Raw genomic sequence first — 26,932 nt, forward strand, 5'->3', positions numbered from 1 at the left:
TCCATTTCTCTAACTGCGTTATCATTCGTATGCTGCAGAATTGTTTCTTTAACATGGATGTACGCCTTTGCGATCTTTCCTCTGTGATATGGTTCCACTAACGTAATGTCTTCTGTTTTTATCTTTTTCAGCTAATTCATTTTGCTCATTAATTTCAAGATTGTCTTCCTGTTCAGAATCATATAGCCTCTTTTTGGGTTAACTTGTTCAACTTTGAATATGCGTCCCTGCTTTTCTGCTTTGGGAGTATCTGTTCTTTGATAATCATCTGAGCTTTTAGTGACCTCTTTTCACTGCGGTAGAATCTGCCGACTTGTTCTTTGCTCTCTTGGGGACTTAAGTTCGTCTTCCCTTTTCTTTTTTTGTTCCTCTGCTACTGGTCTCCTTTGGCTCTCAATTGCATCTTGGCTTCCTTTAGTTGTTTGGGCTTTTGGGCTTTCTATATTCTCTATTTCTTTCTCTGATTCTTTCTGTTTTTTCGTTTGTTGGTCTATATTCACCTCAATCACTGAGTTGTTAGAGGCGGTCTCCCAATGCTTGGACAAATTCATCAGGTTTGTATCACTCATGAAGTCTTCTACCGAACGTGGAGAGCTCCTCGTTTTATCTCTTTTTGTCAATCTCGGAGTGTTTTCTAGAGTTTCCTTATTTTTCTTTCCTTTTTTTTCTTTTAGCTTTGATGGTTCCTGCTGCTTCACCTTCTCTCCCGGTATAAGTTTCTGAAGCTTGTCGTTGTTAGTTAGTTTTAATACCACTGGGACTTTTCTCTGAGGTTGATCAAGCAGTCCTGATTTAATTGAGTATAACTGTGGGGGTTTAGGGCTTTCCTCGTTCGCTTCCTTTATCTCTTGCTCTTTTTCAGAGCGATCGACGATTTCACCATTCTGTCTTTCTGACTGGGTCCTTATGGTTCTCAAGCCCTCATGGTCCCGCCCCCTTTGTAAGTGCTCAATTTGTTTTTTTAAGTCCTCAAGTTCTTTTTCCCAGCCTTTCTGATGTACATTGTTCATTTCTTCTAAAGCTGTAATGTAGCCTTCTATGTGAGTAATTTTTGTAGACATAGAGGCCAAGATTGATGTATTGTCTTGTATTCCTTCTTTAATTGCTTCGTACAATTTGCAATATGGGGCTAATGCAATCGTTATAGCCGACATAATTGTTAATAAGTCTGTTTTTTTGCTTGGGGACTCCTTTTGCGTCGATGTAGCTAAGTCTTTTTTTCGGTGATTTCGGTGTGCTTGCTATTTTTCCCGGAATTGCCATTGCTTCCACGAACAAGCTATCGCTCAACCTAGTTCTGTGTGGCTCTTCCTCTATCACTGAGCGTTTAGGTTGTTCTTTCAGGCCTTCCCTTTCATGGTTCAAGCTGTAAACGTCTCTTACTTTCTCTGGGGTGCATAATAGCTTGCCTAAATTCAGATGGGCTTTTGTCCAGTCTTGACGAGAGGCATTTTGCCAGGAATCTTTTGGTTGCATCATCTGTTTGTGCCGATCAGGGCCTTCATCCGAGGATTTCGGATGCAGGTTGGTTATCGGCTTCGTCTGATTCTGTCGGTGCTTCTCTCGGGTCAGCTCCTGTCTTAGATGTTCATCATCGGTTCTTAATGTATTCTCACCCGCTTCTCGGGCCGCCTCCTGATGTTCTTTCAAAGTGCTTATCCTCCGACTTTCTTCTCTGTCCTCTATTTGGCGCCGTATTGCTTTAGCCGCATTCCTTTTTTCCATTAGGAGCTGTGACAGACTACGGCAGAAGGGCCTTCTTGCACCACATTTATTCCGGAGGTCCGTTGTCTGTTCACTGCGGAATTCTCCTCGACCGCTTCTAACATTTCAGCGTCCGACAGTTCGTTTTCCGAGTCTAATTTGCGCTTCTGTTGGTTGAAAAAGAATGCTTTCAATGTGCCTGACAAAGATGCTGGCGGCGGCCCTTTTTGTGTTCCTTCATTTTTTTTTTTGTGGTTTCGTTTTTCTGTTTTCTCCTACCATTTTCGCTTTTCCTAGTTGCATGCAACCTTTTTCCCTTGATGTTTTTGTTATACTGATCTTTTCTTGGTTTTTTCTTTGTGTTGTTATTTTGTTAGCAGTTTTCCTTTTTTTCTGTTATAGTGTTTTTGTCTTCTTCTATGGCACTTTCATTTCTGCCTGGCTCCACAGCAGATTCTGCGGACACTGGGTCCATGTGGACAATTGCTCGTGCGACCATTTCAGAATTCTTCCTTTGTAGATGTTCGGGATCGTTTCCTCCGTCCCTTTCTTGGGATACTTTGTCCCTCTCCGCGGCTGCCCTTTCCTGCTCCAATATCAGGCTATTTGTGAGTTCTGCTGTCAACACCTCTTAGTTTTGCTTTTCGGGGCTGCCTGTCAGCCCTCGGCATTTCTCGCGGCCACACCCCTCCTTGCTCTCCGTCCGAGTTGGACTCCCAGCCCGCCCTGGGCCAGGAAAGCCTGCTGTTCTCCACCGCGGCTCTCCAACTGCTCCGATGCACTCATCTCCTCCCGGTCCTCGGCACTGCATCGCGCCCACTGAGGATCCGTCAGTGGCTGTCCTTCGGCTGCCATTGCCGGAAACCCACTCGCCTTATCGGTGGTGTGCGGGGCGCTGCTCACCTCGGATCCTATTAAGTCCTTTATTTTTCCACCGCTTTGGTCTACTTGCGGTTCTTGTATTTCTAGTGCAACTTGGGTGGCTTCCGCTTGTATTTGCCCTGGGGGGGGCTGCCGTCTTACATGCCTCTTCCTTGAGTTCGCTGTTCGTGCTCTTCCTATGAGTTCTAAGAGCTTGAGGCTCTTTATTCACTTCATGGGCACATTCTTCGCTGGTGGACGTCTTTGTTTTCGGCCTCTTGACTGGTGATTTAACGCTCCTTAGACGACGCCTGCTGTGGTCGGCGTCTGAGTCTGCTACCGCCTCTTCCAGTCTTTCATTTCTGGCGTTTTTTCGCCCTTGGTGCGGTGGAGGTTTCTCAGATTTCTGAGTTGAGTCCTTTCTCCCTCTGCTCCCGCGTACTCCAGCCGACTCAAATCTCCTCACCAACTCCGCTCACCGCTCCGCTCACCGCTCCGCCCTGGGTATGGGTTTTTAAGCCCTCCCACACGCTGTAGTAGACAGGGGAGAGAGACTGCGAGCACGACTCCACTCTCCTCACCAACTCCGCTCACCGCTCCGCTCTGGGTATGGGTTTTTAAGCCCTCCCACATGCTGTAGTAGACAGGGGAGAGAGACTGCGAGCACGACTCCAGCAGACTCAACTCTCCTCACCAACTCCGCTCACCGCTCTGCTCTGGGTACGGGTATGGGTTTTTAAGCCCTCCCACACGCTGTAGTAGACAGGGGAGAGAAACTGCGAGCACGACACCAGCAGACTCAACTCTCCTTACCAACTCCGCTATACATTTTTGACATCCACTGTGAACAATATCTGTGATGGTGCGTACAGTATTGTTCTGAGTTGTTGTAAGAAATGGGTTGTGTCTTTGCTGTAAGTGGGCGTTTTCTCGATCAGTGGTTGTAGGAAATCTATATATTTTCCAATTTGTTGTAACACACTGTTGATTTCCGCCACTATTGGCCTTCCTGGTGGTTCTTGTGAATTCTTATGCACTTTCAGTAGCGTATAAAAATTTGGTATTTGTGGATTGTCATTTCGTAAAAATGTGTGAGTATGGTGGTTGATCAATCCATTTTCTTCTGCTTCTTCCAATATTTTCTCCAGATCCTGTATGATTGTGGTTGTGGGATCATTATCCAATATTTTGCACGTACTGCTATCTGTGAGCTGCTTTTTACATTCTTTGTCATAGTCTGTTGAATTCAAATTACTAATGCTCCACCCTTGTCCTCAGGTCTGATGGTTATTGATTTATCCCAATACAGGTTTTTAAGCAGTGCCAATTCATGTGGTTTCAAGTTTTTGAACTTAGTGTTGGTGAATTTAATTTTTTCTAAGTCTTTCAGAACTTGTTTTTCAAAAATTTCAACGACTGGGGTACTGCAAGGTGGTATGAAATTGCTCCTGATCTTAAATTCTTTATAAGTGGAATCTATATTCTGTTGTGGTTGCTCCTCCAATTCCTCAAAAAATATTTTCAGTTTAATTTTCCTTATTCATTTAAATACCTCCACTTTTGTGTCAAACAGTGAGCTGTAATATGTTGGTACAAAGCTGAGTCCTTTCTGGAGTGTCTCTTTTTCTGCTATAATTAGGATCCTCGTTGATAAATGTATGACTAGGTTCTCCTCTGCTGGTACCGCGTTAGTGGACCTCTGAGTCCTCTTTCTTTTCCCCCTCCTTGTTCTTTTAGTCCTTTGCCTAAAAAAGACACTCCTGTTGTACTCGTCCTGGCTGGCGTAGACCCAGAGGCTTCCGTTGTTTGTGTGTCCCTTTCCGATGGAGGTTCAACTGTTATTTCAGACTCAGAGCTTGATGTATTACTTGACTTGTTTTTGCTAGGTCTCCTCACTGGTGGTCCATATTTGTCCATCTGGTGTTAACCTCCTCGTTGATATAATTATAGGTATCTCTTTTGAATTTTCTGATCTTCTTAGTTTCCAATTCCGATTTGTAATCTGCCAGTTTAGTGTTGATATCTAAAAGTATCTCTTCCAATTCCTCTTTCTTAAGTTTCAAAGAACTGGTTAGTTCTTTCTGAATTTCTTTTATTTCTATATCTATTGCTTGTAAATTCACTGTAAGCTCCTGAATAGTTAGTAAAATTAGAACTAGGGAGCATCTATTCAGTGTTGCCTCCCATCTTCTTAAAAATTCTTTGCTCTCTTTACAAAGTGTAGGTCGAAGTTGAATTCTGAGATCTCTTGGTATCCTTTGGTTCTTGTAATATCTTCCCGATGTGCAGGGCATTTTATTTACGGTTAATTTCCTTTCTAATTAGATATTCAAGTTGTTTGATTTTCTTGGTAGTGTCTTGTTTTGTGGTATTATCCTTATTGAATCCACTGTCACTTATCAGTCCCAAGATGGTGTTTGCTTCCTCCGTGGAGAAGCCTAATGTTTCTGCTCTTTTGGTAGTTAGTGCTTCTATGTCTTCAAAAGATATTTTCTAAAATGTTTTGTTGTGAATAAATACTTCAATCTTCACTTCCCCGAGTGGGGATCTTATATCATGTACAACCGGTGTGCCTCCACCTCATTGGTGTCAGAGAACAAGGAATACCAAAAAAACTGTGAAAGGTGGGTACTACTCAAAGTTTGACATTATACTCAATTTATTTCATACAATGTATACTTTCTCTATCGTAGAGGGACCAGGCTCTGTGTTGGTACTTTGACACCTGGACCCAAACATTGCAAACTTGTCCAAAAGAAAAGCTGGACTAGTAACCCAGCCAAGTCTGGTGCTCTCACTGTGGCTGAACCTGAGCTTTTAGTTTCTCAAATCTAATTTGCCATACATCTTCACTCAATCCAATAAATATCTTTTCAACATCTTGTAAATTGTTACTTTAATTTATTTAGTATTTAATTTATTTTATGAAGTTGTTTGTATTCTGTTCAAACAGATATGTGTTTAGAACCATTTATTGAGAGGGAATAATAGAACACACACAAACACAATAGGAGTGAGGAATAGAAGCACAGCAAAAGAGACAGTAAAATAAGAAAACCCAGATCAACAGCACACGGGGAGAGCTGGAAATAGAAAATCCGGACTAGCAGGCCAATAACATAAGAGACAGTGCAAGAAAGATAATCAAAAGGAGTAGCAACCACAACAGACAAAATAAACAGATATAGCCAGAGTAATGACATGAGAAAGGAGGAGGAGTCATAATCAATCAATGCAGCACAATATAGGTGGAAAACAGCAATAATGGAATGCCGGGATGGGAAACAGACCTCAAAACGTGGTATAGCAACACTTAAGGAGGCAGAACATCAGAAGTGAGAAACGAAACGGGGGAAACAGAGTAGCAAACGGAAGGAGAGATGGAGGAAAAACGCTGTCAAGCAGGTAGTACCAGTCAGCAACAGTAGGCCCAAGAGGCAGAGAAGTGATGCTGTTACAGTTAGGGACTTGATTTATGATCTAACTAGCTGGCATCTGTAGTATTTCTTAACAGAGTTTTAGTGTCCAAGTATAATGAAGATGAAGCTGGGTAGTACGCAACGGCAAGTTCTTTGTCACTGATATTTTCAGACACCGTTTTCATTTTATGCACAAAATGCATAGTTGTCAGACTTTTCTAATGTCTTGCAAAGGAGGAAACTGATTTTGACTCTCTAGAAATTGGATTTACTCTCCAATTCTAAAAATTGAGAGTAAAATGCACTCACGCCAAAATCCTATCTAAAGCACTGCAATACGTTAAATAATAGAAAATATGTATAAGTAACTGCAGGGGCTTGTTGCACCATTAACTTGAAATTAATGTATGTGCAAAATGTAAAGGCGAAGAATGTAAAAAAAGCTTCTCTAACCTTTTATCAATGCTTCTTTTTTTTCTTTCTTTTTTTGTGTTTGTCTATAAAATTAAGCCCTTCATAAAAACAAATCCAGATCATGAAAAAAGGGAGAAAAGCGTACAAAAGCAATGCATAAAATATGTGATACAATACAATGTAAGTAAAATCACAGTATTGGATACAAATGCTTCTATTGCTTGGTACTTTCACAAAATGCTGCTGGCCGTGTGTAGGCGAGCACTAAGCCACCACCTTGAATTCATTATAATTCCTTTAGAAATAGGATTTACATGAACATGCTCCTTTGCATGCATACTTGGCGGCCATCTTATCATGGACGATTCCTCAAAGATAAAGATAAAACGCAAAAACATTAAGTTCAGTCACAGACTTTCTTGATGGCCATCTTTGCTTAACCAAGTTTGAAATTTTAAGTCTATTTATACAAATATCTTGGGGCCCATTCTGTACTCTACAATAATTGCAAGTACTCTTGTAAATGTATTTGGTTCATTTGCACATATTTAAACATTATCACAGGGGTAACATTTTCAAGTGGCAAGGTACTAGCCAGCCATAAAGTCATTTTCCACCTCATTTCAAAACATTGTCAGAGATGGTTCAAAGAGTAATTCAACTCCCAGAGACCGTTCAAGGCTTTTTATTGACTTATTTGGCAGGGTGCTAGCACCGCCCCTTACACTCTCATCTAGAAATAGCATGTTCTACCTAATTTAGGGGTGCCTGTTACCCGGATTAGTATGTAGTGAATATTGACAGCCTACTGTCAATGCTGTATCTTGCTGGTGGTGATAACTTAAAGGCACTTGCCTTCTCTGTCTAGTCTCTTTCTGGGACTTTCCAAACTGGCCCTGCACTACCACATGGGATGTAATTTCAGACACTCTGCCTGACTCAGTCTTCTTCCTCTCAAGCCCTGATGTTCCCCTCCAAGTATATTACTCTCCTTTCTACTCTGCCTGCATAAAAAGATGTATCCACATAGACTATCGTGTGCATATACACAGAACGCAGATGTAGATTGACTCGTGTTGGCCCCACACTTTAATGGCTCTTTATGTTTCCTGTGGTTTCAACACAAAGTAATGACTTTGAGATGATTTACTTCGAAGTAATTACTTCGAAATTACTGGGTTAAGTGGTAAAAATGTGGTTGAAGGGATTTGGGATAAGGGTAGTAATGGGAGGTGTATGGGTGGACCCCCCCAATTATAAAAATAAATAATGTAAGTAACGTTGACAAAATTACATGGAACTGCTCTTTATACAGAGGCCTTCAAATCTAGCATACAACTGAATTAACTTGCTGTGTTACCTGCGCATACCAAGCAATTCGATAGAATGACGTAATCGCCTATGTATATGTGACTATACCTGCATATTTGACTCACTCTGTGGCCTGCTACCTAGCACATGGCTTTATTAACTCAATTGCATTTATATATGCGCCCATAACAACTGTTTATCTTAACCTGAACACTTATCACTCAGCCAGATTTAATTATTTGTTACTCCCTGCTCACTGAACACATTACAGGCCTGTGTTGTGATACCTGTCATGATGCCTACCTCCAAGGAGCCTGGCCGGGCCCAGCAACCCCAGAGGCAGACATCATTTTCCCCAGGGAAGTCTCAGCGGGCCCAAGTCGGGGCCCTTTGGACTCAGTCCTGGCGCCTTAGGCGCCAGGCTCATAGCGGACCCCTGTCCTGGTGCCTTAGGCGCCAGGCTCATAGAAGAGGATATGTGTTTAAGTGCTTGGGTGCACACTTACCTGATGCAGACCTTGCTGCTTCATCCAGGCCCTCTTGAGGCCTGAATGGGACTACTTTACCTGTAGGACTACTTCACCACCCGGGTGTGGTCGGGGAAGGATACATACCTGATTGGTGGAAGGATACATACCAGGAACTTCTTCCAAGGCTATTTAAACCCCACCCGAACAGCCACACGTGCTTCGCGTTGTTCTGCACCTAGCAGCTGGACGCTCACCGTGTCAGCTCCTGCATCCTGACTTCAGCCACACCTGCCAGCACCCTGGAACACCTGCAAGGGGAGAAAGGAAGAGAATAGGAGAAGAGAAGCCCTTACCTGCTAAATCTGCATCCCGGAGTAATTTCTCCAATGGCCCTGAAAAGGAAGACCTCATTTTAAAGGCATTTTGTTTCGATCGCTGCAGCGCTGCATTTTACTCACCTTTGCAAGGCGCTTCCATCTTCAGCAGCGATCTTCCGGATTCAGCTACGCCCCGGCGCCTAGAGGAAAAAAGACAAGAACAAAGGTGAGAGGGAGAAAAGGAATAAGGAAAGCTCAGTTTCCTTTTAAGTCTTACCTGTTGGATTATTCCCACTGCATTTCGGGTCCTGCCGCTTCCTGGCATCTCCGGACCCCGGCCCCTATGGGGAAAAAAGACAAAGACATTGAATGAGCGAATGCAAAGACATTACCTGAGCGCTCATCCAGAACTGTTTCACTTCGGGTCGGCGCCATATCTCTGGCACTCCGAACCCCGGCCTGCCCCTAAGGGGAAAAAGACATAAGCATTAGCGCTTGCTGCACTTAGACAACAAACATTATTATTAAGCTTGAACTTTTGAACAGAACTTTTACAGCGCCTTACCTGAACAGGCAAGCTTACCTGAACTCCCATCAATCCTCAATCCAGTGAAGTAACTGGGTTTCAACGCGCCCCTGCATCAGAAGCAGGATGGAGAGCTCATCCTTCCAAACCCTAAGGAGGGTATCCAACGAGCCAGGGAAGCCAGAATAGAGGGGCCCTTCCTGTCCATCTTCAGAGTTCTGCGCCTTCGACGCCGCGCCTCCGTGGGAACCAGGTGAGCGTTACAGAACGCGAAGCCTTACCACAATTTCCCACCTGGGCGCTATGGAGACTTCCGAGACAGATCAGCTGGCCCATCTTTTAGGGGCATTACGGGCAGAAGTGCACTCAGCCCGCCAGGAGACTAATGCTCTCAGAAGGGAACTAATCCTATCCAAGGAAAGAACTGATGATCTGGCCAAAAGGTTATTGCAGGGCCAGGCAGAGCACACTCCTTTACCTGTTTCCGGAGATATTTCTACAACAATGGGTTTGAATAACCCGGTACAAATCAATCTACCTGGACACATGCCTTTGGCCCCGCCGGAACGTTTTGCGGGGGATCCCAAGAAATATGCCGTTTTTATGAACCAATGCCGTTTACACTTTTTATGCAGGCCCGGGGCCTTCCCCAACGACCAGACCAAAGTAGCCTTTGTACTATCTTACCTCAGTGGCTGTGCTGCCGATTGGTCTATTCCATTGGTAAATCAGGATGATCCCATTCTCCGGGATTTCCAGGGCTTCCAGGCCAGCATGGAAAGATTGTTCGCTCGACACTCGCAGGGACAGGCCCTTGACAACGAACTGCTATCCTTACGACAAGGTAATCAGGATCTTTTGTCCTATATCGCCACCTTTAATAGACTAGTTGTGGAAACCGGATGGCCTGAAAATAAAAGGATCACATTGTTTCATCGAGGCCTGCGCGGAGAGCTTAAAGATGTTATAGCTCAGATAGTAGATCCACCCCAGGCCTGCGCAGACTACATAGACTTAGTGGTTCAACTTGATCACAGACTTCAAAATAGAAAAGCAGATCGGCTCAAGTATGAAACCAGAGTACCTATCAAGACCCACGTTAACTCCAAGAGTACTGACGTTTCCGAACCTATGCAAATTGGCAGTGTTAAAGGACCATTAATGCAGAAGGAACGAGAGAGAAGGCGACAAATGCAACTTTGTCTGTATTGCGGAACTTCCGGTCACTTTCTTCAAAGTTGTCCAGTTAAACCACCCAAGAAGGTGGTTGGAGCCACTGATGACGAGTTATTGACACCTGGTTCGGGAAACGACCTAGCCCGACAAGCGTAGGGGTCCGCTTGCCGAGCTTGAAAACAAACTCTTTGACCTCGCATTTTGTCATGCCAATGGTGCTTGTGAACCCAAAACAGCCTCAGCAGTTGCATGCTATAAAAGCATACATAGACAGTGGAGCTATTGGAAATTACATAGACCGTGAATTGGCTTCCAGGATTAAGCTTCCTCTCCGCCCGAAAGTAACCCAAGATGTAATTACTACAGTTGATGGAACCGAAATAGCCTCAGGGCCTGTAACGCATTCCACAGTTGAAATCACTCTGGTGGGTCAGGACGGACATCGGGAAGCAATCGTGTTTGATGTGATCAAGGCCCCACAATTTCAAGTACTTCTTGGTATCCCTTGGTTAGAAACACATAATCCGAGAATAGACTGGCGAGCAAAGAAGATAACTTTTCCTGATTGTGAACCAACCTGTTACCCAAGGAATCCAGCTATGGGTCTAGCCTCTGTAACTTCCACCCCTGTACAGCTACCATCTGAATACCAAGAATTCCAAGACGTTTTTCAGAAAGAGCAGGCTAACACCTTACCTCCCCATCGATCTTACGATTGCCAAATCAACTTGGTACCCAATGCACAACTACCTTGTAGTAGGATTTATGCTCTTACTGAACCTGAGAACCTGCATTTGCGCCAGTATTTGGATCAATACCTGGCCAATGGCTTCATTCGCCCATCAAAGTCACCAGTCTCTTCCGCTTTGTTCTTCGTACCTAAAAAGGAAGGAGACCTTAGGGCCTGTATTGACTACCGCGCCCTAAATCGGATAACGATTAAGAATCGTTACCCTTTGCCCCTGATACCTGAGCTTATCGACCAAGTAAAAGATGCTCGTGTGTACACCAAGCTAGATCTCTGAGGAGCTTACCACCTGGTACGTATAAAAGAGGGCGACGAGTGGAAGACTGCATTCCGCACCAAATTTGGGCTCTTCGAATATAAAGTAATGCCCTTCGGTTTGTGCAACGCACCTGCCGCCTTTCAATACTTCATGAATGATGTTCTTCGGGAACTTATCGATGTTTGTGTCATCGTTTATATTGACGACATCCTGGTGTATTCCTCCTCAGAATCTGATCACAGAAACCATGTTAGGGCAGTTCTTGAGAAATTGCGCCAGCACAAATTATTTGCCAAGCTCGAAAAATGCGTTTTTCATACCACAGAAGTGGAGTTTCTCGGATTCATCCTGACACCTCAAGGAATCCGAATGGACTCGCGGAAAGTGGACGCCATTCTCAAATGGCCATCTCCTAGCTCTGTGAAGGGAGTGCAAAGCATGCTTGGCTTTGCCAATTTCTATCGAAGGTTCATCCCGGAATTTTCTCGAACTGTTCAACCCATCACAGCTCTCCTAAAGAAAAATAAACGCTTTGAATGGACTCTTGAGGCTGAACAAGCCTTTCAGGACCTGAAAACCAAATTCACCTCTGCACCTGTATTGAAGCACCCGCGCCCAGATCTCCCTTACATCGTGGAAACCGATGCATCCAGTTCGGCCATGGGAGCTGTCCTGTCGCAAAGAGACCCAGAAACTAAACAACTACACCCTGTAGCCTTTTGGTCCAGAAAATTCTCTCCACCTGAACTCAATTACGCAATTACCGACAAAGAACTACTGGCTATTAAATCAGCTTTCAAGGCTTGGCGTCACTATCTTCTCGGTGCAAGACACACCATCACCGTAATTACGGACCACAGAAATTTGCAGTATTTAAAGACGGCCAAAGCTCAATCTTCGCGACAACTCCGATGGGCTTTATTCTTTGCGGAATTTGATTTTGTAATTACCTATCGCCCTGGCTGCAAGAATGGTAAGGCAGATGCCTTATCCCGGATAGGCATGGAAGAACCCAATTCGAGTTTAGAACCTGTGCCAATCATACCGGAACAAAGAATTCTGGGCTTGACTTCATTGCAAACCATTGAGGACATCCAAGCTCAAGTAAAACAGCTTTTTGACTCTTCTGCCTTACTGGAATGGAGTCAAAAGGGTCCTCACTACACCGTTAAGGATGATTTACCCTACTTCCAAGAGCGGTTATTTCTGCCAAGTAAAGAATTGCAGGAACTTGTCATTACCCGTCATCATGAATCATTAATGGAAGGACACCCCGGTATCGCGAAAACAGAAGAAAAGATCAAACGCCACTTCTGGTGGCCATCTTGGAGAAAAGACATAGTCATTTGTGTTGTCTTGCGGAATCTGTGCCCAAAATAAGAGTCAAAAGAAAAGGCCAGCCGGCCTACTTCAACCTTTGGACATTCCACCAGCACCTTGGCACACCTTGTCAATGGACTTTATAACTGACCTGCCTCCTTGTGGTGGTTACAACACGATTCTCGTAATAGTGGATCTATTCTCCAAAATGGCCCATTTTATCCCTTTAAAATGATTGCCGTCAGCTTCCACCTTGGCCAAGGAATTTATGGAAAATATAGTGCGGTTACATGGTTTCCCTTCCATATTAGTCTCAGACCGTGGAAGTCAATTTATCTCCCACTTTTGGAAGAAATGTTGCCAACTAGCACAAATAGACGTGCTGTTATCCACCAGCCACCACCCCCAGACCGACGGACAAACCGAGAGAACCAATCAGACTCTCGAGCAATATCTGCGGTGCATGTTACACCAATCCGAGTTAAATTGGAAAGACATCCTTTGGATTGCAGAATATGCATACAACAATTCAGTGCATTCTGGAACCGGACAGACTCCTTTTTATACCCTGTATGGTCACCATCCTCGGACCTCTGACCTAGAATCCACCCCTGACCCTGGAGATGCCTGCAGTAAATCACCTACATTCCACAATAACCCAAGCCTTCAAAGAAGCTACAACCCACTTACAGCAAGCCGAGAAAAAGTATAAAGAAAACGCTGATTTGCACCGAAGTAAAACTCCTCCTTACCAAGTAGGAGATCAGGTATGGCTAGCAACTAAACATTTACCCCTCAAGGGTCAGCGAACTTTTAATCCCAGATTCATTGGGCCTTACCCCATCAAAGCTATTATCAACCCAGTGGCCTTTAAACTCGATTTACCATCCAACATGCGGATTCATCCCGTTTTTCACGCATCTCTTCTAAAACCAGTACAACCTGGAACCAGACTGTCTGAGCCCCCAGGCCCTGTCCAAATTGATGGAGAATTAGAATTCGAAGTGAGACATTTTAGATTCCAAGATAGTTAAGTCGAAACTCTTCTATCTTGTTGATTGGAAAGGATATGGACCTCAGGAAAGATCTTGGGAACCCATTAACTATGTTCACGCACCACGATTAATTCAACGATTCCATCGAAGATTCCCGCACAAACCAAAACCCCCGGAGGAAAAGACCTTGGGAGGGGCCTTGAGGGGGGGTACTGTCATGATGCCTACCTCCAAGGAGCCTGGCTGGGCCCAGCAACCCCAGAGGCAGACATCATTTTCCCCAGGGAAGTCTCAGCGGGCCCAAGTCGGGGCCCTTTGGACTCAGTCCTGGCGCCTTAGGCGCCAGGCTCATAGCGGACCCCTGTCCTGGCGCCTTAGGCGCCAGGCTCATAGAAGAGGATATGTGTTTAAGTGCTTGGGTGCACACTTACCTGATGCAGACCTTGCTGCTTCATCCAGGCCCTCTTGAGGCCTGAATGGGACTACTTTACCTGTAGGACTACTTCACCACCCGGGTGTGGTCGGGGAAGGATACATACCTGATTGGTGGAAGGATACATACCAGGAACTTCTTCCAAGGCTATTTAAACCCCACCCGAACAGCCACACGTGCTTCGCGTTGTTCTGCACCTAGCAGCTGGACGCTCACCGTGTCAGCTCCTGCATCCTGACTTCAGCCACGCCTGCCAGCACCCTGGAACACCTGCAAGGGGAGAAAGGAAGAGAATAGGAGAAGAAAAGCCCTTACCTGCTAAATCTGCATCCCGGAGTAATTTCTCCAATGGTCCTGAAAAGGAAGACATCATTTTAAAGGCATTTTGTTTCGATCGCTGCAGCGCTGCATTTTACTCACCTTTGCAAGGCGCTTCCATCTTCAGCAGCGATCTTCCGGATTCAGCTACGCCCCGGCGCCTAGAGGAAAAAAGACAAGAACAAAGGTGAGAGGGAGAAAAGGAATAAGGAAAGCTCAGTTTCCTTTTAAGTCTTACCTGTTGGATTATTCCCACTGCATTTCGGGTCCTGCCGCTTCCTGGCATCTCCGGACCCCGGCCCCTATGGGGAAAAAAGACAAAGACATTGAATGAGCGAATGCAAAGACATTACCTGAGCGCTCATCCAGAACTGTTTCACTTCGGGTCGGCGCCATATCTCCGGCACTCCGAACCCCGGCCCCTAAGGGGAAAAAGACATGAGCATTAGCGCTTGCTGCACTTAGACAACGAACATTATTATTAAGCTTGAACTTTTGAACAGAACTTTTACAGCGCCTTACCTGAACAGGCAAGCTTACCTGAACTCCCATCAATCCTCACTCCAGTGAAGTAACTGGGTTTCAACGCGCCCCTGCATCAGAAGCAGGATGGAGAGCTCATCCTTCCAAACCCTAAGGAGGGTATCCAACGAGCCAGGGAAGCCAGAATAGAGGGGCCCTTCCTGTCCATCTTCAGAGTTCTGCGCCTTCGACGCCGCGCCTCCGTGGGAACCAGGTGAGCGTTACAATACCTTTCCATAACGTCTGCATACTATAGATTGACCCACTTTGCACCTGATTAACTAATGCATAACTCCTTTGTGTGCCTTTATCCCTAGCTTTTAGGGAGTTTAAATCTCTGTGTGTACATCGACAATAAATGCAGATATATTACTGCTGCCTACATGCCCAGTACATAACTAGTTTGCTTCTAAGTTGTGCCTACATACCAAACACAAACAGACTTTGTATTCCAATCAACTACAGACCTTAACTTTTTGTGCTGTCTCCATAATAACGGCATAGCTCATGGTATCCGTCTCAGACCCCCAATGCATAACAGGTTGGACTTCCCATCTTTGGCTGAACAACCAACCCAAGATAAATCAATAAACCAATTAACCCTCTTACCCAATATATTGCAACTAGTCCTATCTCACAGAAACTAGGCCGTTCACACGAAGAGTATCAGACACAAACAATTCTTGGCAAATTCTGGGATCTTTATATCCGCATACACTGCTGCACCAAGGGAGTCCTTTACATAAACTTGCTCCTGATAAATCCTCTCCTCCGAATCTCACCTATGTAGTCCACTAACTAATTTACCTATAACACTCTTGGAACATTTCTATAATCTTCCAGCTAGCCATTGTCATAGAGGGATTAGGAAATCCGTAAATGAACCAACGACAAACACAGACCCGAAGAAAATCAAAAGGTAAATATCACCCCTCTGACCTCTCTATGATATTACCCCGGTCTCCGACCTCAACAACTACAGGGTGAAAACATGGTAATAAGATGCCTACAAACCGCAAAGAAAGCAGAATCAGAAAGGATGAAAGAGTAAGGTGAGAACCGGAAGTAGCCCTCACAACCCCTTCTGGTCAGTCACCCTGATACTCTACAGGCTTCTCACTACCTCACCTAAAGAGACTATGGCTTTTATCTCCAGATACCTCCCGAAGCACCCAAGTGAGCAACATTACTATGACCAACCATTGTTCTGAGAAACAGGACTCGCCAACAACCCAACACCCATGCCTACATCTTCCCTGACAGCCATCCAACCAAGAGTAGACCTGCAAGAAACAATGCTGGTTGCTCCATTCATCACTAGACCTCCTGCAGCATTCACCACAAACTTACAGCAGGAACTGATAGATGTGTCAGATCCCAGGAGAACCTGCAAAGCCTCTTTGAATCTTAAAGTGGAGCCCTTAGAAACTAACACAAGTAACCTTGAACAACCCAACCACACTCATCTAAGTAGCCAAACCCACCTAGAAGTGGCAGGCACAAGACTAGGGACAACTATCCAGGAACTACTTGGTATAACACCCAGTTCCCCTCACCTAACCCTCTTTTACCCTTTCATCCCATGTGCATAGTAGTAACAGTACTGGGACGATGAAGAACATAGTCGACCCACGAGAGATCTATGGTAAAGGTACTGGGACAAAGAAAAGTCAGGTCTACCTTAAAGAGAGCCTGCAGGGAAATACTGGCACAAGGAAGAGATGCAGAGGAATGAAGCGCGATCTTCAACACTATAGAGCAGTCTAGTGTTTCAGGAATTCTGATTGACCAAAGCCAATACAAAATAGAAGAAGGAAAACCAAGAGAAAGAGAGGCACGTTCTGGAGGAACCGCAAGTGCAGACACCGACCGGAGCGAAGAGGCAACAGGGTTGCTAGGTTTTTCCCATACAAACAGGCAGAGGTGTTCCAAATCAGTCTAGAGATTAAGGGCTGACCTGCGAGCTGGGAATTACCGCATCCAGGCGAAAACAGGGGTGGAAGCGGCCTGCCAAAGGAAGCAACACAGCCTTAGAGGAGCGGAACCCTGCAGGATCACTGCAGCTCCCAGAGAGCCCTAAGAAACCACAGAGAATGTGAAGAAGCACGCGGGAAAGTCCAAGGCTGACCAGAGAGGACCGGCAAACAACTTAGAGGTACCTGGGTGACCGGAGCGGTTGGTGGGGCTGCAAAGGAGAGAGAGAACAGGTCTGGGACCTAACACCCAATTGATTAGAGCATCATGAGTTATCTTCTTTGGCGCAGTACCTGGCAGAGGTGTGAGCCAGGACTGCCAGAGAAATCGGAGAGAGAAGCACAGGCCTGGGACCTGCACCCTTCTAGGAGGAGCATCATAGTCACTCTTCCGTGTCGCTGTACCTGGCAAGGAAGTAAACTAGGTCTGCCAACATGGGTCTGGGATCCGCACCAAAAATAAGAAGGTTGAGGAGGCCCTGGGAAAGGGAGTCAATCCCCCAGCTTTTGTGAATTGTGGTAAAGAGCATGAAAAGGGGAAGGAAGACATTCCCCCTACTACACGAAACTTCAAGCCAACAGAGAACAGGGGAAGGAAGCCATACCCCCTGGTGTTGTGTACCATGAAGCAGAGCAAAGGAAGGCTCCAGGGAAGGGAGTAATCCCCCTAGCACTGTGAAAGTACTGAGATCAAGATACCTGTAGAAGGGAGCCACTCTTTCATAGTGAAGAAAACTATGGGCAATAAGGAATGGTGTCTGAGTTGGAACTTTACCTTTTGAGTTTGAACTGAGAACCTTACAGCCCCACAAGCTGAAGTATTGTTTGTATCTTGGAAAGGAACTGAGACCTGGGGAAGGGAGTCATTCTCTCAGGCGAAGTTCCCACCTTCCAATTTGAACTATGATCAGTTGTCCAGAGAGAGACATTCCTGTGGTCCAAGGAGATCCACTATTTCGATAGTTTAGTTGCAAGTGTGAGGGACAGAAGTAGGCATTTTGACAAACGACGTTGGATTCTTAATTTACTTGGACATTCTGACAGAATCCTTCGCTCCTTAGTCGAGGCAGGGAGTTAGTGAGAGATAGATTTTCTCTTTAATTTGATTAAATAAAAGTTCATGACAACAAGCATGCCACCTGTTTGTCAGTCACCTCCTTCCACACCCTTACATCTTTTGACTTGGGCTTCTTGTATAAGTTGGCAGAGGATATTGTGTCCCCCTCCATTCTTCCCAAGGTCATGTCAAAATTTATCATTCTTCTAGAGTTTTACCCAGAGCCCTCTGCTCCTGAAGAAGAGAGGTGGCATAGGTTTGAAGTACCTTCCTGACCCTAATACAGGTATTTCCCTGCCTCAAAATAATATTCTACGTAGTCTGTCAGGATATTCCAAAAGAAGCAAGTCCACTGTCTTGTCAAAATTCCTATTTCCAGCCCTCGCACTAAGAGCCTAAGTTCATATGCAAAGGGGATCTTTAGACTTCCAGTTCTGCTCCAACTCGCAAAACCAAGTTCCGAAATGATGCAACAATTAAACTCCAAAAGGAAGGACAACCTTACTCCCAGGTTGTCGCGCCCTCCAAATGTTCAATGATGGTCTTTTCCTCTATTAGTATTCCTGTCATGCCCTCTGAATGTCCAATGAAGGTCTGCTCCTCTTTTAGTGTTCGACAAATGTGTCCTTAATATTGTCTATACAAATTACTAGGGAGGAGGCTTGCTTCACCTAGTTTCATCCCAGTATATTCCACAGTTAACCTGGCTCTGAGGTACTTTGATTCTGAATATTGTTCTTTAATAGTTTCCCAGGATAATGTCTTGTTTCTTCTCGTCTTCTCCTTTGTTTCACAGATAACCCGGTACACTATCCTGCCAGGTACTGTGACTATGAAGAGTGCTTTAGCTCTTTTCATATGTCAATGAGTCCCAGGATGTACCTTCTCTGTACTTTCCAATTGTGTGTTTTATTTTGCTCTACTGCTACTGCCTTGCTGGTCAAAGCCAACTTGGTATACTCTCCTGCCAGGTGCTGTGTGCATGAAGATTGCTTTGGCTCTCTCTTCATGTGGGTGAGAATCCCAGACTCGTCTTTTCAACTACTACTACTTCTTCTTGGGTCACAGCCAACCTGGTATACTCTTCTGCAAGGTACTGTGACTATGAGGATTGGTGCGGAAGCTTTGATTATGTATATGGGTGCATGTCCCAGACTCGCTTCTGTGTTCCGCCCTTCTTCTAGCCACCCCGCCAACTGTCCTAGTCTCCCCAACCTCTCTCGAGAGCTTACCAGTGCCTTTTTATATGTTGGCTGCTTCAGAAGTAGTACAAGTTTTCAACTTAATCAGGTTATCATTGCATCCTCACCTTTAAGCTGTGTGTTTCCCTAAAGCAGCCTCCGTTGTCAAGGCTGTGGCCGCTGCTGCAGCTTTTTCTATGAAAAGATAAGTGAGAAGACTTGCGTCAACCTCTGCTTTAAATCTTTTTCCTTGCCTTTGTTGTATTTTACCTTTGCTTTACCCCTGCATCCAATTAGGAGTCTGTGTTGATACAGGCTATTCTAATTAGACCGCCTCTCCCCTTCTGAGCTTTATGCATCTCAGCCATTTTATGAAGACGGTGGGTGGGGGGGATGTCGATTATGCATTTTAAGAAAGGGGTGGACCATCCAGATTGTCAAGTATTCCATGAATTTTGGAAATTGAAATTACGTTTCTCTGGTAGGTGATTTGTGCCTTTCAGTTTTTCAAAAATAGGATTGCATGTTTTTCGCAACTTCTATTGAAAAGTCATTAAAAAGGCATACAGCTCCCTCTATTTATAGACAGTTAGCTTGTGTTGGAAATTAAGAAAGCACATTGGCATGATTCTAGTCGTTTTCCCCCTTGGCTGGTTTAGGAATGGAGGCACTGTGTGCTCTTTCAATGTAGTACTCTCTTCAGCACTTAAAAGATGTAGATATTCCAGAAGTAGCTTCTAGGGAAAGCACCCAGATCCTTACATTCAATGTTATCTGGCACGCCAACCACATGGATGTTATTTCTCCTGGACTGGTTTTCATGCTCAATCTTCTTTTCATTCAGCCAATGAATATTAAGTAAATAATGGGTTTTTGGTATATAGTGCCACTGACCGACGGATATCTCCTTTTCACATCCTTTACTTTAGTTTCTAAGATGAATGAGTATTTGTTTTGGTATGGAAACTCCTTTCTTTCTCAAGAATGGGGAATGAAAACCCAGTCCCACCCAACCCCTGCACTCCGGTCAAGATGTGGATCTTATATGACCGCTTTATATGATAGTAAGTTCTTTCGCCCATGTGGAACATTGAATTGGTTATATACCCATGATGTTCATTTAAAGTTTGGGTATCTCATAAATGTGTGATATTACACCTGTGTTGTTTAAAACTGAATAGTACTTGGAGTGGCATTGAAATTTACCAAAAGATGTGTACAAATTCCCGAACATGCAAGGCCCACTACTTCCAATTCCACGCTTGTCATATGGGTGCCCAAAGCCAAACCAAGGTCGTCTGCATCCTCCGAGGAGAGACCTGTTCTCGTATCCAGAAGTCTGTCTCCTTTGCATACTCTGTGCCAAGGCCTCAGTCACTCGATTTCTATTGGGTATTGGGGATATGGACGTCATACCATGCTTTATCTGTGCCAAATCCAACGTCACAGATTTAGGGCCTTCCTAGGCAATCTCTTTTGTTTCCCGCAATCCAGGCGAATAGGATGAGTTGATGAGGAAGATAGTTCAACTGGATTCATGGATGTCTTTTTAGAGGCATAAACTCTAGTTACAGGCATTGTGCACAATATAAATCAAGCTTTCCGAAGAGATGGTGTATCCTCCCAGGCTTTCCAGAAGGTAGTGTATCCCCCCAAAAGCACCATACACACACACACACAGTCAATTTTGGCTTAGGGTGCCTCCTGGCCCAATACTTGGCCCACAGGCACACCAGAGGGTCACCAGGACTGTTATTACTCGGAAGGCTGGCAGGAAATAAAAGGGAATTCTATCGAAAGGTCAGTAGGGCCGAGAATAAGGCAAAAAATGCACCAATTATTATACTGCCTCACACTCCCACCTCCATCACTGCTCCACTAGGTCGATGGGAGAACACCCAGGCTGCCGACTACTGGCTCCCCCTCCTGCCGGATGCCAAACTCTGACCACCCGGCCGGGGGAGCGCTGGAGGATAGGAAGCCGCCGGTGCAGGAAAGCAAGAAGCGAAATGCAGCCGGCGCGGTAGCACCAAAGCACCGAGACAAGACCGCCAGGAAAGCATGGTATTAGCAGACAGGACACATCAACATTCCACAGTGTCAAGCCGCACTGCCAACCACAAAGTTTGCAGCCGCTTCTGACACTCCTGTGGCTTGAGACCTTGGGCGGCGAGGCAAGATCCCCAAATACTAAGGATTATGATCAATTCTTTGCTATATTGTGACAGGGCCATGGGTTTGACCCGGTCAAGGGTATCCAGGGACCGCAGACTGCTTGTGGGGGAGTTCAAGGGATACCTGTCCCCGGCACCCCAGTATGTGTGGAGCCTTGCTTATACATTGGTGGCTCTATCTCGGTCCCAATGCCTATCAGCGTCTGTCCTGGTCCGGTCTCCGGAGACGGTTGTGACTACACAGCTGCAGGGCTTTCTGGAAGCAACCAACATCTTGTACTCCTACCAGTCACAGAATTTAGGCCAGCTCATGGCACTGAGACAGCTTTGTTGGCTGTCTGGGACGACCTTCTTGAAACTGCCAACAAGGGCGACATCAGCATGCTTGTCATGCTTAACCTGTCGGGCAGCTTTCAATACAGTTGATTTTGGTATACTTAAGACCAGACTGACATCACTGGCTTATGTATCCGAAGCGGCCAACAAATGGTTCAATTCATTTTTGACAAATCGATCTCAACAGGTTAAGGCATCTTGTTATCTTTCTGAAGCATTACCAGTAAAGTGTGGAGTGCCACAGGTTTCATCATTCTTGCCCCTACTATTTAATGTATATATCTGCCCACTGCTCAAAATCTTTGCCCAATTTGATCTATGATATAATTCATGTGCAGATATGCAAATCTATGTTTAAAAGAGCCATTGGAGGCAGTGGAGCAAGTTTTAATGTGTTGGGGAAAAAATCCAGCTGTGGATGCTTGAAAATAAATTCCAATTAAACCCCACAAAAACTGAGATTATTGTTTTTGGTCCCAAAAAGAAATTGGCCAATGTATTACCTCTGGTTCCCTGTCCAACCTTGTTTGGAATTGTCTCTAAATACATTCAGTAAGTAAAAAATCTGGGCTGCATTTGGCAGTCCAGTTTGGGCTGTAATTTACAAGTCAATGAAAATATTAAGTTTTTACTTTAAACTGAAGCTTTTTAAACCTTTGCTCCCCCTTATATCTGAGAAGGATCGTCCCATTGTGGTAGGTACTCTTACAAATACCAAACTCGACTACTGCAGTGCTCTTTTGCCAGGCATACCGAAATACCAACTTCAGGGCCTTCAGGTGGCTCAGAACTCGGCAGTATGAACGATCTTCTCATTATCACGGAACACACTGATTTCAGAGTTCCGGAGAGGTCTTCACTGGCCGTCGGTATAGCAGCGCATCCAGTTCAAGATTTTATGTCTTGTTTTTAAGTGCATCCATGGCCATCTAAGATTGTGACCCACTGTCCCACTCATACACTGCGACCTATGGGATAAGGTTTGTTAGTAATTCCACCTTCTAGAACAACCACTTGAGACAGATGCTTCTCCTTTGCAGGCCCCTCTGCCTGGAATTCACTTCCGAAACAAATACGACAAATTAATTCCTTAGCAATCTTTAGTAAACAATTGAAAACACATCTGTTTAGATCATTTCTGGGCTACTGGAGAGTAGGCTAATCTATGTCTATTCCATTCAATATCCATCTGCGCCCTGTTGCAGTTTTCTGCCAGGCTCCCTCAGGGATATGTGCATTACAAATACAGAAATCAAATCAAATCAAAATCAAGGTCTCATTTTCTATTCTTTCAGATGGTTACTGGAAACTACAACTACCAGGCTGCACCAAATGCCGCAGACACCTGGGATGGATTATGGACCCTGGGAAGTAGCACAAACAACTGAAACTACCCGCACCACAAGCACCGAGTCCAATGAACAAGACCCAGCCCGAACAGGGGGAATGGGCTGGTTACCCAAATGGGAATGGGCTAGGCTCCCCTTTTCAGAAGCTGAATAGGGGGATCAAACACCTTCCCCACAAACCCCAGGCTGGCTATTGCAGACTAGTGTGCGCAGCAACAGAGTATCTGAGCAAGCAGGGAGCTTGCTTGATCTAAGTGGGATAGAAAATAAATTACCATAGTGACTTCATATACCAGATGGCAACTATGGAGGCTGAAAAGTCCCTGTCCACAAGGACTAGTGCATCCAATCGGACCAGAGGGAAGCTTCTAGGCAGAAAGGTGTGGGCTATAAAAAGCCAGCAGTCAGTTGATAGAGAGAGGTGTACGGATGAGGTCAGTGAGCAAGTGAAGGAGGACCAAAATACCAGAAGGAAGTATGTAGCAGCTGAAGAACTTGGAGGAGAATTTGGAGAGAGAGAGAAGGTACATTTTTGAGGGTGAGAAAGCAGTGCTAATTGGGTACGAGTGGTACAGTTGGATAGTGATTGGGGGTAATTTGGAGGTAGAGCAGGAGAGAGAAACGTGAGATGTGAGAGGCAGGATGGAGCAGGGGAGCAGAGACGGGTTAGTGCGGGGAGGTTGAGATTTGGAGGGATGCGGATAGGATCTGGAGGGAGCTGGCAATAGGATACAGGAGACGTGCTAGACATAAGATCGGGAGATGGAGTGTGAAGTGTTTGATACAGGGAGGACGGTGAAGAAGAGAGGAGACCGGTGAGTGTGGAAAAGGTTGAGAAACAGTCATCTGGATGAAAAGGGATACGTGTGCATCACATTAACCTGGTAGGCCACTTGGGAAGTCCCAGTGGGTGTCAGAGAGAGAAGACCATGACCTTTAGGTCATCCGTAGGGCAAGGATAGACCAAACAGTAGGGATATTCTGGCTCTAGTGAATTGTCACTGTATTATGAAATGTTGGAATTGGTAGACGGGACTAGGCAGGTTGGGAGCTCTGTCAAAGGTTGAGGGAACAGTGCAAATGCATCCCATCTAGACTGCAAGCCCCAATTGCGAGTTTTAATAACACTGTTTGATAATAAAAACATATTGGATTTGTCTTGTGACTCTTTGAGGACCAAGTCACAGTGTATGACGCAAAAGAATATAATGTCACTGTAAGGATTACTTGCCCTTTCCTCTGTGAATGTGGATGCATGCAGGACAATCGCTTAGCTCTCCTCCAGAAGCTAACCCTGTTTAGCTGAGAAAAGGCGAGACTCCCTAGACTGGTTACCTAAACCCTCCTCAATTTGCCCTCCAGCATTAATTATAAACACTGCAAACTCTCAGCAAGGGACTTCATGATTATCTATCATAGAGGCCTACACAACTCTTAGGCACATCACACATCCTTAAAATGATTCTTTAAACAAAGCATTGTTCTAGTATTTGCCTCCTTGAAAGTTTACCTCGAGTAAGGGGCAGTCTGCTTGCCTTTTTAGATCGGCTTGTTTTTATTAAACCATTGTATGACTTGCATGCACCCCTCTGTTGTATTTATTTTTATTCATATAGAGGTAAGAACAATGCTCTTTTGATCGCAAAAGAACATACAATAGATATCGGATTTGATTTACACTTGAACTCACGTCAGTCTGTCTTACCTCTTGCCGTCAAACTCTTTCCCTTTCCACTCATTCTTTTCCCCATTTCATTTTCATCCAGAGACTATGCACTAGTTGTTAACCTGGGTGGGGTCACCATTTGCCTCTATTTGGGCAACGCTCTGCGCTTTGAGGTTACTACAGTGGTTAATGTGCAATATAAAAGACTATTAACATAACGTCAGTCTTTCAGTTATTTCAGATATAACGACAAATCTGCTTTGAGAGTAGAGTGAAGCAAAAAATATTGCAAGGCCTTGTTTTCTTTCCAAGCTATACTTTTTCCAAGCTATACTTTTATGCGAGAAGCTAATTCTTTGCCTAAGATCATTCTGATTAATGAAATCCTGCCCATCCTCAAGGGAAGATCATCCATGGTGGATGAAGATCCTATTCAGGAACAAGAGGACAAAAAGGTTTGAAGGACTCTGAGGGAAGCGTACTCTATAGCTCCCCTATCACTTAGCAACAGCACCTACGCATGATGTTCTTCAAAGGCACTGCTTGATGGTCTTTAAGACCTGAATCGAGCAAAAGATGATGTAGCTAAATGTGCACACAGTCTAGGATCTATACAAAGGTAAGTAGAGTTCCTCTCTACCTTGTGTTCGATAGGTGAGGGTAGCGGCCAAAATGGATGGGTGCTACAATTTCGGGTAAAATACACATCCATTTGGGCGATTGTCATGCAAAAGTTCCACAAAAATCCACAACCAGGAAAATACCATTTTACGGTTCCATGTTTGGCGATCAACTGGCAGACAGGGTTCACAGGGCATTCTGTAAAGACATGCGTGTGGACACGCAGTGGCAGAAAACACTCTGACTAAACAAATCGACGCACTCTCCTCAGCCACCTCTTACACCTCCAAGCTCAAATCCCTAAGCCATAAATTCCTCACGCGTGACAATTGTGTCACACTAGCAAGAGCCCTTATACTCTCAAAACTCGACTACTGCAATGTACTCCTTTTAGGCACCTCCAACAACAATCTGACCAAAATCCAGCTCATGCAGAACAAAGCCCTCCGAACAGCACTGGGCATAAAAAAGAGTGAACACATCTCCAGCATCAGAAGAGACAGTCACTGGCTACCCATAAAGGCTAGGATTGTATTCAAAATCCTATGCATTACACAGAAATGCATAGCTAACAAAGCCCCCAAATACCTCAACAACACAATCACGAAAAAATCTTCCGCTAGACTCCTCACGGCTAACAACCATCTCCTCGAAATACCCTGATTCAAAAGAATAAGAGCGGGGGGATGCAGCTTCTAAGTCCTATCACCAAAACACTGGGATTCCCTCTCTACTAACATCAAGAACAAAGAATCGCACCAGCTATTCAAAAAATCACTGAAAACTTGGCTATTCGACTAATACTAATCATATACCGACCCCCCCATCCCAACCTTGCCATCTTAGTTACCTCAGGGACCATGACATGACTATGTACTGCAACAGTGTATAACCAATGTGTAACCTGCTTATAACTGTAAGATTGTATTTTCCAAGTTGTCTGTAACTACGCTGTGATACCTCAGGGTGTGGGCGTATAACAAATGTAATAAAATAAAATAATAACATAAAATATGTGCCATGCAACTGCCCAGAATGGAATATATATATATATATATATATATATATATATATATATATTTGCCTGGTTTAGAAAGAAATTAGGACCCAAGTGATTATCCCCATCTTCAAAAATTGTGGTTGTAATAAATGCCTTTTTTTTAAATACCTGTGCAAGCCGGTCGTGTGGTCTGGACTTTAAAAACATGTTTAGTTAGAGCCTTAAACAGTAGAAAGCTGCTCACTCAGAATTGTATTAATTGGATGAACTAAAGATTGAACTATCATACATCTATAACATATTTTGTGTGGTATATTGGAATGTTTTCTATATCTGAATTGTTTTATTATGCATTGTATTGTGTATTGGAAATTGCTTTTATGGCGTGTGCCGAAATGAAGCTTAGAGAAGAAAAGGAAATAGCTGACCAAAGCCAAAGCTAAGTCAACTACTCTGGGTACTGCAGGAAAGATTACAGGTTGTCCACACCATAAAGGAAAGAGGATGCCCCATCAGAAATCTGCAGTGAAATCATGTCAGTCCCTCAGTAAAGTGGCTCCTCCTGCAAAAACAACATTCTCCCTAAAAACCACAGTATTACAGTGGAAGACACATTATCAATTTTTAGAGGGCTGGAACAGCGTAACCCAAGATCATACCACAAATTATGAGGTTGTGTTACACATCAGTTTCTGGGTCTTCCTTCCCACAGAGGGCCATCGTTACCCCTGCAACAAGGGCTGGAAATAAGGAAGTTCTTCTAGCAGGGATAAGGGACATGT

General features: G+C 44.6%; 1 protein-coding gene across 10 annotated transcripts in view; it reads left to right on the forward strand.

The window, feature by feature from the left end:
• Positions 1-26,932, forward strand: part of TUBD1 (tubulin delta 1) — a 900,711-nt gene that overhangs the window by 101,870 nt on the left and 771,909 nt on the right. For 3 of the 10 annotated variants that reach the window (XM_069615102.1, XM_069615100.1, XM_069615101.1), the window contains exon 2: positions 6,495-6,578. The exons of 5 other annotated variants lie outside the window; for them this stretch is intronic. The gene's annotated coding sequence lies outside the window, so the exon portion shown is untranslated. Of the gene's footprint in view, positions 1-6,479; positions 6,579-14,846; positions 15,008-26,932 lie in introns of those variants that run through there. 2 more of the 10 variants (XM_069615099.1, XM_069615105.1) reach the window with 2 other exon arrangements.

This window comes from Ambystoma mexicanum, chromosome 9 (assembly GCF_040938575.1).
Source record: "Ambystoma mexicanum isolate Mex_15411 chromosome 9, UKY_AmexF1_1, whole genome shotgun sequence".
Lineage (NCBI taxonomy): Eukaryota > Metazoa > Chordata > Amphibia > Caudata > Ambystomatidae > Ambystoma > Ambystoma mexicanum.